At 41.0% G+C, this 14,960-nt stretch overlaps 1 protein-coding gene across 1 annotated transcript in view; it reads right to left on the bottom strand.

Annotated features, from left to right (window-relative positions):
• The window catches only part of LOC126195528 (dynein beta chain, ciliary-like), a 930,907-nt gene that overhangs the window by 192,569 nt on the left and 723,378 nt on the right, over positions 1-14,960 (bottom strand). The gene's annotated exons all lie outside the window — the stretch shown is intronic.

Here is a 14,960-nt window from a genome sequence, read left to right as displayed (position 1 = left end):
GAATAGCAGATAGGCACAACAAAAAGACTGCAAAACAAGTAAGCTTTTAGCAGGAACGCCATCTTATGAATTGTATAAAATACAAACACATTCACACAAATGCAACTCACACACACACACACACACATGACCTCTGCCTCTGGCTGCCAAGGTCAGACTGCGAGCAACAGTATGTGATGGGAAAAGCAATCTGGGTGGTGGGGGGGTAAAGACGAGGCTGGGGCAGGGAGGGGAGGGAGACAGGAGGGTAGGGGTGGAGGATGGTCAAGTGCTGCTTTGGGAGCATACAGGGGTGAGGTGAAGAGAGGGTAGGGCAGCTGGGTGCAGTCAGGAGGTTAGACAGTGGGCAGGGTGGAGGAGGGAGGGGGAGGGGACAGTTAGTGGAAAATTGGAGAAGTAAAAAGGCTGTGGGTGTGTTGGTGGAACAGGAGCTTGTGTAGTGCTGGAGTGGAAACAGGGAACGGTGGAAGACAGTGACTAACAAAGGTTGAGGCCAGGATGGTTATGGGAACATGGGATTTACTGCAGCGAGAGTTCCCATCTGCACAATTCAGAAAATCTGTTGTTGGTGGGAAGGATCCAGATGGCACAGGCTGTGAAGCAGTCACTGACACAAAATACATTGTGCTGGGTGGCAAGCTCAGCAATGGAGTGGTCCAGACATTTCCTGGCCACACTTTGACAGCAGCCATTCACGTGGACAGATAGCTTGTTGGTTGTCATGCCCATGTAGACTGTAGCACAGTGGCTTGTAGATCAAATGACTGGTTTCACATGTGGCCCTGCCTTTGATGGGACAGACTGGAGTAGGTGGTGGTGGCAGGACATATAGAAAAGGTCTTGCACCTAGGTCTGTTACAAGGATATGAGCCATGAGGCAAGGGTTTAGAACAGGAGTTGTGTAGGGATGAATGAGGATATTGTGTAGGTTTGGTGGGTGAAGGAATGCCATTGTGGGAAGCATAGGAAGGATAGTGTGTAGGACACAGGGTATGATAAGAGGAGAATGGGAAGAGGTGGGTGACCAGAGAGAGAAAGTATGAGTGATCTGTTTCTGTACAAGGTTGGGAAGGTAATTACAGTCTCTGAAGGCTTCAAGTGAGATTCCTGGTATATTTGGAGATGGACTCCTTGTCACTACAGGTGTGATGGCCACAGGTGGCTGGGCAGTATGGAACAGACTTCTTGGTATGGAGTGAGTGGCAACTGTCAAAGGTGAGGTATTGTTGGTGGTTGCTAAGTTTGATATGGACAGAAGTACTGATGAAGCTTTCTTTGAGGTGGAAGTCAACATTGAGTAAGGTGGCTGGTTGCGTTGAGGAGGACCAGGTGAAGTGAATGTGGGAGAAGGTTCTGGAGAAATGTGGATAGGGTGTCCTTGTCATCTTCGATCCAGATCACAAAGGTGTCACCAATGGCAAGGCTACATTTGAAACCAGTCATGTGATCTACAAGCTAAGCTGTAACCATTGTGCTGTGTTTTATGTGGGAAAGGCAACCAAACAGCTATGGTCAGCACAAATGGCCACCGCCACTGACAAACTGTAGCCAAGAAACTGGTGGATGCTGGGCACACTTCCCAACACAACATTCTTCATTTTAATGACTGCTTCACAGCATGTGCAATCTCGATCCTTCCTAACACCAGCTTTTCTGAATTGTGCGGGTGAGAACTTTACCTGTAATATATCCTATGTTACTGTAACCCTCCTGGCCTCAGCCTTTGTTAATTACTGACCTCCACCCTTCCCTGTTTCCGCTCCAGCACTTTACAGTCTCCCGTTTCACCAGCACACCCACAGTCTTGTCCATTCACATGATACTAGGGACAAAGAAAATTTTATGCTCCCCACCCACTGCCTCAGACTGTATTCCCAGGGACCTCAATACATGGGAGTGAAAATTTGTAATAAATTAAAAGGGAACAAGTTGATGCAGATGAATTTAGGTTCACTTAAAAGAAAGCTATATGAGGTACCGACACTGAAGTGTTATTACTCAGTGGATGAATTCATGCAGGACAACCTGGAAATTTGAGCTGGATACAATGAATTACACATTCCAAGAAATATCCTTAGAGTGTTACTATTTATTATAGTGCTATAATTTATTAATGTAAAAATCATTGTAACTGTTTTATAAATTTTTGACATCTGTCCTGTACGCAAACCAAATGGATTGCAAATGTATGTCATGAAATGAATAGAACACAATTCACAATTCTTATTACTTCTCTACTTTTCCACTAACCGACCCCCCTACCCCCTCCTCCCTGCCCATCATCAAACCTTCTGACTGCACCCAGCTGCCTTACCCTCTTTTCACTTTGACGCTGTATGCTCCTGCAGCACTTCACCTTCCCCCACCCGAACCCTGCCATCCCTTCCCCTCACTGCCCCAGCCTGCTCCTTACCTCCATCATCCAGATTGTTGCAATCATGCGCTGTTACTCACAATCTGGCCTCAGCAGCCAGAGACCGTGGTCATGTGTGTGTGATCTGTATTTGTGTGAATGTGTGTGTGTGTATTTTGTCTAATGCAGAAGAAGGCCCCTGGGCCAAAAGCTTATTTGTTTAGCAGTCTTGTTGTTGTGCCTGTCTGTTACGCAACATCTACACTATACAGTGACTAGCAATCTATCCTTTTCATAATATTGTCATTATTTCATCCTGGATTTTCCGTTATTTGAAAAACACAAGATTTAAACCAAAAATAGACAACAGATGATAATAATAATGGCAATTACAGACAACAAAAATGATCAGACCAAATGAAAAGGTATTGGGCAGTTTTGAAAGAAAACATATTGAAGAACATGACCAGAAAATGACTGAAGTGACTCAATGAGACCCTAAAAGCAGAACAACAGGGTCATAGGAGAAGCCATCCCAATTTGACCCCCATTGAGTCTGACACCAGCCTGATATAATTTTGCAAATTCTGCTTCCAAACAGGCTACCATTGGGTCAATATGCTGAAAAAGTGAATTAGCCAAGCAGAGAGTGGGCCCTTTTTAGAAACTGCCCTGAAAATTATTTTCCTCAGCTTTGAAGGAATTTCAGTTAGTACACAAGATCTGCAGAACTAATAGCTGCAAAATCCTTTGTCTACAAGAGACCCACAGAGTGGCCCCTCTCAAAATAAGACCAATATTGTAGGTATGTGGTTAGTAAATAAGATAGTACAGGGAAAATACGCAAGTGCCATTTTTATAAGAGAAAGTTTAGAATTATTAGCAAGTCATACAATTCAGCACAATAATATTGAACTAATAGTTGTGGAACTAGATAACACCAAAATAATCTCTATAGACAGACACCCAGACAAACGTTTTAGCATTAATATTCCTTACCTATCACATACAAGAGATTTGAGTGCACAGTAGTTTTAGGGGATTTTAATTGCCACAGTACACAGTGGGCTCTAGTGAAACTAATTAAGATGGTGAATTACCTGGGCTGGCCTGAGTGGCCGAGCGGTTCTTGGCGCTATAGTCTGGAACCGGGTGACCGCTACGGTTGCAGGTTCGAATCCTGCCTCGGGCATGGATGTGTGTGATGTCCTTAGTTAGGTTAGTTAGGTTTAAGTAGTTCTAAGCTCTAAGGAACTGATGACCTTAGAAGTTAAGTCCCATAGTGCTCAGAGCCATTTGAACCATTTGACTTACTTGAGCAAAGGGCAGAAAATAGCCAGATGTAACTTATCCATGACCCCAAGCATCCACCATCCTTTAATAGCAGAATGCGGTGAAAGAGTTCCAATCCTGATCTGATTTTCATAAGCAAAGATCTCAATACATTATGTCACAAACAAACTCTGAATCCTATTCTGAGATCACAACACAGACCAATTGAACTGGAAATAAAACCTGCTGTCCAGTCTGTAGAAATACCATTCAGAAGAAGATTTAACTTCAAAAGAGCAAAATAGGTGGATTTCAGAAATAAACTTGACGAATTACTAAAACCGACTGAACTGAAGCCAGAGCATTACTATTAAGGAAGCCTCTGTTACGACAATCTCAAGAGGATGCAGGACAGAGTATATACCTGGTTTTACAGAACAAAACAAAGTTGTATATGAAAGGTCTTGTGATCTCTACAATAATAATCCCCTTGCCAAAGAAACAATTAAATCTGGGGAGCAAGAGGAATTACTACCAGCTTTAAGTGACCAGACAGCAGGTACGGTTGAAGACTGTTAAGGGCATGGACATGATGTGCAGTAGTAGACCATGTAAATGTAACTACTAATTAAATACCCAGCCAGCTTTTATTAAATGACAAATTTGACCCCCCCCAAAAAAAAAAAAATCAGCTAGGTCTAGACTGAAGACAAAGAAGAGTAATGTATTGAATGTAGATTTTTCAATGGAAGAACCAAAAGAGGACTTAAGCAATTTGAAAGCAGGAAAAGCTACTAGATTTGATGAGAAATCAAATAATTAAAAATCTGCCTGAAACTGCCAAAAAGTGGTTACTGAGCCTTTTCAGTTGCTGCTGAAAATCTGTCAAAATTCCCAGCATATGGAAAAAGTTGTTTTTGAATGAGGCTCCAGTTTGATGTCAATAAAACTGAGTGCATACAAAATTTTCACTACATTTGGCAATTTAAACATTTGTCTATTTATTACCTTTATGTTCACTGTCATGGAACTTATTTTTTGACAAGACTCTGGCCTGATGTTAGATGAGTCCATCCAAATGTTTCACCATATTTGGCAATTGAAACATTGGTCTATTTATTATTTATTACCTTTACATTCATTGTCATCAATGACTTCCTGGAAACTCCTTGTGCCTAGTCCACTATTTCATCCTCTCTCAAGATTCAGTTGTGAAGGTCTTCCTCATCTTTATCTAGCCTGTTCCAGACATCCTCCGTCATTGTAACTTGAAATTCACACTGAAATCTGAATATTCCTTTCCTTCCAGACCAAACTCTGTTTCTTTGTTGAACACAATAAATACTGGGTGGTTATAATTAAACTTTCCCTATTTAACATGTTATAACATGGAAACTAATTACCGTATGAGTACCAAATGCGGTACCATTAATGTCAAGGACATGAGGAAGAGAAATAATGCAGAATCAGTTCAACTGAAACAGTTTTAATGTGCTACTACAGTACAACATACCATTACAAACCTGTACAATTACTGCTACAAAAGGGGCTTAATATGGCACCCATGTGTCCAGAAGACTCTGAAAGCACAGGATTGCATTCTGTACAGCAGAATGAAGCATGCCCATAGGTATGCTTGCTACCTCCCTTGATATGCTGTGCTTCAGATCAGCACATGTGTGAATTTTCCCCTGGTAAATGCTGTCCTTCAGGTAGCCCCACAATCAGCCATCACAAGAAGTGAGATCAGGTGATCATGCCTGCCACGCCTTTGGAAACAATCGGCTGATAATTCGATCATTTCTAAACTTGTTTCAGAGAAGCATTTGAACTTCACGAGCAATGTGTGGTGGGGCCAGATCTTGCATGAAAACTGTTGAGTGTCTCTCTCCTGTAATTCAGGTATGGTCGTCGAGCACCACGCCATATGGTGACAAGTTCACCGTACAGAGGAATTTCATGCACAGTGACTGGAGGTGAAGATCCCCACACTTGGCAGTTCTGTGTATCTGGCTCACCCGTCACAGAAAAATGAGCTTTAGAAATCCATAGGATGGTCCAGTGCCAGTCCTCACCAACTTCAATCCTTGCGAGAAAGTGGAGAACAAAGTCATGTTGTTGTGCATCCTGTGGTGCAAGCTGCTGTATGATATGGATCTTGTATGGATATCACTTGAGAATGGTTCAAAGTAGCTTCAGTACAGTGGATCATGGGATGTTCAACTGTCATGACACAGCATGTGCACTGCCTGATGATCGAGAATTGTGCATAGCATTGTCTGCCATAGCAACAGCGATTTCATCAACCACCTGTGATGCAACTGGTCATCAGCCTTTTTCCAGAGTATTGCCCAGTTCTCCATTTGATTTGAACTACTTCATCACACTCTGCACAGCAGGTGGACAAAGAAGACTCTTCCGTAATCCTTTCAGCTGGCAATATTCTCAAAGTGCAGCTGTAGCATTACCATTGTTTTCATAATAGAGCTTCACCAATTATGCCCTGATCCTTTTGTCTAAGCTCATGTTGACACATCAACAAGTGCACTGTGACTGGTCCTGTGTGTGAGACTATGAATCACAATGACTGATCATGGCACCTGTTGGCTATAGTTGGAACTGAATGGTAGTGCTGTGATGCATTGAAATCATGCACTCCATACTCTGGACATCGATGCTACTAAGTTTGGTATTCGTATGGTAATTAGTTTCTGTGTTATAACATGTTAAATAGGGAAAGTTTAATTATAACCACCCAATATATAAATAAATGTCATGTGACTTACAACCTTTCTAGTTGATGTCACACCAATCCCTTGCAAGATAACTATGTTGCACAAAATATTATTCCATTGTTTAGAAGGTTGTAATTACAGCTTTGTTCCAGATGCTGTCCTAGTTGAAATGGAACTCTCAAAACTTTTAGCTTTAAATTTCATTAGAGCCTGTTTGACTATATTGTCTTCAACAAACATCTTCAGCATAGAAGAAAATCATGCATTCATGAAGTTTTATGTCTACAAAGACACTTACAAGTAAGGGTCACTCCTTGATCCATGGGCTGGATCAGCAAATTGGAGTTTGAAGGAAGAAATATATGCTACAGAGTGACAGAATTTCTGAACACACTGCTGTCTTTGCTGTCTGATCAACTTAAGGTAAATATTCATTTATAAAACATATTTAATGAGTTTTCACCAATTACAATTTGGGAAATTATTACAAAGTGTTTACTTTTCACATTTCATACGGCAGAACTGGGAATCAGAGCAATATGGCCTCACACATTTTGTTGAAGAGCAAACCATTGCCATGCCGGTCAGAGCAACCACAAGAAGATGCTGCCATTTTGTTCTCATTTTATAATTGTAAAACAGAGAAGAAAACCTGAGAAGTTGAACAATATTAATGTTTATAATAAACAGTTTCATTTTGTATCTGGTGCTAAAAGTTTGTCCGACTTGTAGCTTATCAAAAAATCCATGTACTGTTGATCATGACAACAACACATTTGTTAACAGTTAAGTTGTATTACTGTAGGTGTGAAAATAAATATTTTAATGATGAATTTTGCAAATCATCTAAGCTGTCTGAAGAATTTATTTCAACAGATCTTCAACTATGGCTGATAAGAGAAAAGTACTTTACACAGTTATGAGATACAAAACAGTCAAAAATAATCTGTTGTTGAACTTTATTAACCCAGATAAGCCTGAATTATTTTTCGTTTGAATGAAAACTTTCATCAATAACTTAATTATAATACAAATTACGTGTTTATAATATTTTTACACCTTTTATCTCCACAGATTTTGAAAAATACCCCATCCTTCTGGAAGGACTTCAGTCATGTATGCATGCATTTAACACAATGCCACTATTTAAGCATCAAATTAGTACTATTTTAGTGTTTTGTATGGAACAATATGGAAAAATAAACATGAAGTGGTATGCTACATTCGATGCACTGTGTCGCAGATTTTTTCTGGCACTAGCAACAATGAAGTCATTTCTTCTTTCTTGAAACAGTATCTAGCACAAATCTGTGACATAATGTTTAAGCTTGCCATATACAGAATCATGTTTCGCAGTTATAGATGGCCTCCTGCTTTGCACAGCATCATGGCAGTTTGACTCCAAAACTGCAATGAAGATTCTTTGATGAAATGCCATGTGGTCAAATTCACAACCATCCTCCCTGTAGAGCTCCATGCTTTGTGCCAGCTACATCAACAAAATGCACAATCATAGGGAAGTAGCCTACTATTTCTCACTCCTGATAGATACTTTATAGAGTGAAATATTTTGGTCAGATTAGATTAGTACTTGTTCCATAGATCATGAATACGACACTTCGTAATGATGTGGAACGTGTCAGGTTAATAAAAGGTGTCTATACAAGATATTACGTTACATAAAATATTACATGACACTTAATATTTTTAAGTTTTTTTTGGGGTGGGGGGTGGGGATTGGGGGGGGGGGGGGTTGGGGAAATTACCCACTTACCATATCCAAAAATTCAACTAATGAGTAGAAGGAGTTGCCATTAAGAAACTCTCTTAATTTCCTTTTAAATGCTATATGGCTATCTGTAAGACTTTTGATGCTATTAGGTAAGTGAGCAAAGACTTTTGTGGCAGCATAATTTACCCCCTTCTGTGCTAAAGTTGGATTTAACCTTGAGTAGTGAAGATCATCCTTTCTCCTTGTGTTGTAGCCATGTACACTGCTATTACTTTTGAATTCATTCGGATTGTTAATAACGAATTTCATAAGTGAATAAATATATTGAGAGGCTACAGTGAAGATCTCTAGCTCTTTAAATAAGTTTCTGCAGGATGATCTTGGATGAGCTCCAGCAATTATTCTGATTACATGTTTTGTGCAATGAACACTCTTTTACTCAATGATGAGTCACCCCAGGATACGATGTCATACGAAACCAGAGGTTCCTTGTACACCTCATCCCAGTCTAACTGCTAAAGATTTTCTATCAAATTTCTAATTGTTGAGTCATTAATTTAATGCACAACTTTGGAGGGTAGTTTTGAATTACTGGATGGAGCCATGTCATATGAACTGAGGTTCCTTGTACACCTCATCCCAGTCTAACTGCTGAAGATTTTCTCTCAAATTTCTAATTGTTGAGTCATTAATTGAATGCACAACTTTGGAGGGTAGTTTTGAATTACTGGATGGAGCCATGTCATATACTGTAACTAGCTGAGCACCATGATCAGAAAGGCCATTCTCAACAGGACAAGAATTTATGTTTTTACACTTATCTTGGTCTATAAAATTGTTATCTATCAATGTGCTGCTGTCTTTTACTACCCGAGTAGGCAAATTAATGACAGATGTTAAATTGAAAGAACTGAACAAGACTTCCAGGTCATTTTTCTTATTACCCTCTTTTAGTGAATCAACATTGAGGTCCCCACAATTAATAATTTGCTTTCCCCTATCTGACAGATAGCACAACATTGCATCCAAGTTTTCCAGGAATAAATGAAAGTTTCCTGAAGGGGACCTATATACTGTTACAATTATAAAAGAGCCCTCCTTCAGTTTAAGTTGACAGGCACATGCTTCTATATATTGCTCTAGACAAAACATTTTTGTATCTAAGCTTTTTACACAGTGATAACTTTTGACATATATGGCAACTCCTCCTCTCACCTTATTCTCTCTACTCATATGTGCAGCTAGTTTATAAACACTGATATTTACCTTTTCCATATCAGACACAATGTGATGCTCAGACAGGCATATTATATCTATTACATTATCAGATTTAATGTCATCTAAACAAACCAAAAGCTCATCTACTTTATTCTTCAATCCCAGAATATTTTGGTGAAAAATGGTAACATTATTTTTTACTTTACTTATGTGAGAATCTATTTTTCTTTTATCCACCAATATTTTGGTTAAATATGTAACATTATTATTTACTTTCCTATTGTGAGAATATTGTGAGTTTTGGACCTCTTTAGCACCTGCCTGCCTGAATGTCTCATTGGACACTGATATTAGTCTAAAAAAGAGGTACATCCATGAGTACTACTGTCCGTCCCCCCTTATGGATTTCGCTAACAACCCTGCCAGTTTACCCTTCCCATTCCTATTGAGGTGTAGGCCATGCCTTGTGAAATCCCCCCTATCAGTAGCCTTGACAGGAACCAATCCAATGTCTGACACAGTGGCCGCCCTATGCAAGTGATCCAACTCCATATTTACCTTCCTGAGAGAGCAGTTCGGCTGGGGCTGATCTTGCCGCACGAAAGCAGGCACCAGTCCAACATTGGTATCGGTCGTTGCAGAGGCTATTTGCACAAGTCACACTCAATACTGTAGCCCTGATCTGTATCAATACTGTTTCCCACTCCACCCACTAACATCACATGATCCTGCTTTGAGAAACCCTTGCACTAGGAACCTATATCCTCTACCACCTGGCTAAGACATTCACTTGGCTTGAAAAAGTTTGTGACCTGGTACCTGTCACCTAATTTTTCCTGCAAAATCTGGCCCACACCTCTTCCATGGCTGCTACCTAGCAACACAACTTTCCTCTTACTTTCTACTTTTTTTGAAACAGTTGGTTTCCTAGTGAGATTCTGTTGCATCTTAACTACATCTACTTCTACTGGAGCCTCTTCCTTACTTAACTGGGGTAGCAAGACAAATCTATTGGTTGTGCCAATTGGGAAAGTGTCAGACCCTGTCCTCTTTCTGTGGCCCCTGTTCCCAGCTACCACTTCCCACCACTGTTTATCCTCCTCCCCCTTAACCTCTTCAGTTCCTCCCTCGCTCTGTTCCAATCAGCCTGAAGGGCTCTAATTTTCTCATCCTCGTCAGCTATAACCCTGTAATATCTCTTTATATTCTACTTATTATCCCTGCACAATTCAATGAGTGAATTATGTTTCCTACTTGACCATCTATATACTCGCAGAATTGATGCGCAAAGCAGTACAGTACTATTGCTATTCCATGAGAGCATAATTACTCTTTGTAATATCCTCTCTCTGGTTTGTTGAGGGGACTTCTAAGATCTTCTCCGTGCCGAATAGCCGCATTGAATAATTGTAATTTTGCTTTCGAGATTACCGGAAGAAAGAGATTGGAAATATATTGTATGCTAATCAAGAGAATATATACTGAGCACTTACATCAAAGGTCTGTAAGGAATTTCATTATATATGTATTCTCTAATTGGAAATTTGCGCAGAGGTGTCGTTTTGTTGGTAATCAGAAAGGAACTTCTGATGAATTGGAAACGAACCTGCAATTATTAGATCCAAGAGCTCCATTATTTCATCGGATAACTAAACTCTATCAAAGCAAACTTTCCACTTCAAATCATATCTTCAGCTTAATTTTCCCCCTAAATAGCCACTACTGCTCTGAGCTCTCTGGCATTGGAATAGCACCTCAGTGTTGGACATAATTGGGAAATCCTGTACCTCAGCTGATCATATAGATCTTATAATTAAATTTCCTTGAGACATTTACCATATTTACTCGAATCTAACCTGCACTTTTTTTCTGGTTTTTGTAATCCAAAAACCTGCCTGCGGCTTAGATTCGAGTGCAAAGTAAGCAGAAGTTCTGAAAAATGTTGGTAGGTGCCGCCACAACTAACTTCTGCCATCGAATTATGTAGCGCTACACAGGCATGCTTTGCAGGCACAAAGATAAATACTGGTGACAAAACCTCTGCGTCAGTAAATTAAAAATAAAAAAAAGGTGGAAGATGAGCTTTTTTTCTTCGCCTCGAGTTTCGACCACTGCATTTTCATACATTATCCAACAAAGTAAATACTAATTCTGTATTGGTCATCTTCGAATGTAGCAGTATTTCAACGTACTACAAAAATCCGACTGGCAAGACTGTTTGGGATGTTTGTCAATATGGCCAACTCTGCGTTCTGAATTTTTTCCTACCTGTGACAAGAGATCATTGCTAATAGAAACTTTTATGAATTGTGAATCACATGCAGTATTCTCTTCACCATAAAAATAAGATGAATATAAACATTTTGCCATGTATTCTTTTGTGTTTGCTGCTATCTCATTTAAATCCTGTCTGCCTAATAAACTGCGAAACTAGAGTGAGACAACAGCAAACGCTGAATAATATACATATAATGTCATGTTTATATACGTATTATTCTTATGCCTAACAGTGGTACAGTCAGAAATGAAGCACGGCAATTGACAAGGTTTTTAAATCTAAGATGACTAATTTTTGTGCAGAATGTAATGTACTACAGAGGCGTCTGCAAAGATTTTCAAACAAAGAAAAATTTTCGCTAAACTCTTGTTCAGAACACCTTCTATCATACACAGTCTATTATTTGGTTCTTGTTGATCATTACCAAAGAAAGCAGCAGTGTAAGTAACAACAAATAGCAGTCTCTTGCCATTGTTTTGCTAATGAGACAATTCCTCTCTTTTTTTTAAAATTGTAAGCGGTGTTAGCGCGCACAAAAGCAAACACACATTATCAAAATGCGACAAACAATGCATGACACAGTACAGTAATGCATTTTCAGCTTAGAGTGATGTAAACACCTATAACAAAGAGAACGGCACTTATCAGATCAAAGAAAAATAAGCAGTCAATTCAAACCAGACGAAGCACGTGAAAAAGGAATGGTACCTGTATAAATACAGACGGAGCACCTGACACATAGCAATGGCTACATGGTAAAGCTTAACTGCTAAGCTTAAGACTCAAACCAAACTACTGTAGCTGTATCGTAATTCACTCGATCTAAATTGTGTCTCATATTACAGTGGACCAACTTTGTTTCGATTTGGAGGTGCGGCCTAAAACTTTTCTCTCCCTTGGAATTTCGAGTCTCAAATGTCAGGTGCGGCTTAAGATTCGGGAAAAAGTATTTTTTCCTTGATTTCAAGTCTCATTTTTCAGGTGCGGCTTAGATTCGAGTAAATACGGTATGTCTCTTCTTTATCTATGATAGTGGTGGAAGCTGAATAAATGAATTAAAATTTTTGCAATGGCCAGGAATTGAACCCAGGTCTCCTTACTTACTGTAGGTTGGTCACAGTCAGTGTGCTCCCTGCCGCCGTTGGACAAGCAGCTGCAGCAGCAAGTCATATACTCCTAGCTCACTCATTTGTTACATAGTTTAATTCTTAATTTCTTTGCGTGTTTTTGGTACTTGCATTGTTTAATTCATAAATTTCGGGCGTATTATAGTATTTGAGAGGTGTAGCATCGCATTTTAGTACCTGAATAGTGTAAAATCGCGTAGTCTCCTTCCGCCGCCGAGCAGTGTGTCAGCAGTGCGCAAGTAGCAGCATTACTGCATTTACTAGGCAATCTTGTATTTTAATAACCGTTTAAATTTTGCCGATTTGTTTGCGCTCTCTGTAGATTAGTTCAGACGTTCTATGCACAACAGTTTTTAGCATGGATAGGGACTGCAACTGCTGTGTTCGGATGCAGGCTGAGTTGGCACCCCTTCGCTCCCAGCTTCAGGCAGTGTTGGCTTTGGTCACACAGCTTGAGGCTGTTGCCAATGGGCATCACTGTGGGGGTCCGGATGGGGGTTTGTCGGGGACAGCCAGCTCGTCCCACGCATCCCCCGATCGGACTACGACTGTGGTTGCCCAGGATACTGCCCGCATTGAGGCTGATCCCTCACCTGTGGTAGAGTGGGAGGTCGTCTCAAGGTGTGGCAGGGGGTGAAAGACATTACGGAAGGCTGAACGGAAGGCCTCTCCAGTTTGTCTGACAAAGCGGTTCCAGGCTCTGTCTCAGGCTGATACTGATCTTTGGCCTGACATGGCTGCTTGTCCTGTTCCAGAGGTTGCCACTCAGTCTGCAAGATCCGGGCGGTCGCAGAGGGTGGGCTTACTGGTAGTTGGGAGCTCCAACGTCAGGCGCGTAATGGCAGCAAAAGAGGGGAAGAAAACCAATGTGCACTCCGTGTGCATACCAGGAGCAGTCATTCCAGATGTGGAAAGGGTCCTTCCGGATGCCATGAAGGGTACAGGGTGCACCCATCTACAGGTGGTCGCTCATGTCGGCACCAATGACGTGTGTCGCTATGGATCGGAGGAAATCCTCTCTGGCTTCCGGCGGCTATTTGATTTGGTGAAGACTGCCAGTCTTGCTAGCGGGATGAAAGCAGAGCTCACCATCTGCAGCATCGTCGACAGGACTGACTGCGGACCTTTGGTACAGAGCCGAGTGGAGGGTCTGAATCAGAGGCTGAGACGGTTCTGCGACCATGTGGGCTGCAGATTCCTCGACTTGCGCCATAGGGTGGTGGGGTTTCGGGTTCCGCTGGATAGGTCAGGAGTCCACTACACGCAACAAGCGGATACACGGGTAGCAGGGGTTGTGTGGCGTGGGCTGGGTGGTTTTTTAGGTTAGATGGCCTTGGGCAAGTACAGAAAGGGCAACAGCCTCAACGGGTGTGGGGCAAAGTCAGGACATGTGGGGACCAAGCAGCAATCGGTATTGTAATTGTCAACTGTCGAAGCTGCATTGGTAAAGTACGGGAACTTCAAGCACTGATAGAAAGCACCGAAGCTGAAATCATTATAGGTACAGAAAGCTGGCTGAAGCCAGAGATAAATTCTGCCAAAATTTTTACAAAGGTACAGACGGTGTTTAGAAAGGATAGATTGCATGCAACCGGTGGTGGAGTGTTCGTCGCTGTTAGTAGTAGTTTATCCTGTAGTGAAGTAGAAGTGGATAGTCCCTGTGAATTATTATGGGTGGAAGTTACACTCAACAACCGTGCTAGGTTAATAATTGGCTCCTTTTACCGACCTCCCGACTCAGCAGCATTAGTGGCGGAACAACTGAGAGAAAATTTGGAATATATTTCACATAAATTTTCTCAGCATGTTATAGTCTTAGGTGGAGATTTCAATTTACCAGATATAGACTGGGACACTCAGATGTTTAGGACGGGTGGTAGGGACAGAGCATCGAGTGACATTATACTGAGTGCACTATCCGAAAATTACCTCGAGCAATTAAACAGAGAACCGACTCGTGGAGATAACATCTTGGACCTACTGATAACAAACACACCCGAACTTTTCGACTCTGTATGTGCAGAACAGGGAATCAGTGATCATAAGGCCGTTGCAGCATCCCTGAATATGGAAGTTATTAGGAATACAAAAAAAGCGAGGAAGGTTTATCTGTTTAGCAAGAGTAATAGAAGGCAGATTTCAGACTACCTAACAGTTCAAAACAAAAATTTCTGTTCCAACACTGACAATGTTGAGTGTATATGGAAAAAGTTCAAGGCAATCGTAAAATGCGTTTTAGACAGGT

The sequence above is a fragment of the Schistocerca nitens genome, chromosome 7, assembly GCF_023898315.1.
Source record: "Schistocerca nitens isolate TAMUIC-IGC-003100 chromosome 7, iqSchNite1.1, whole genome shotgun sequence".
Taxonomy (NCBI): Eukaryota; Metazoa; Arthropoda; class Insecta; order Orthoptera; family Acrididae; genus Schistocerca; species Schistocerca nitens.
The sequence above is the reverse complement of the archived record's forward strand: the minus strand, read 5'-3'. Positions and strand labels throughout refer to the sequence as shown.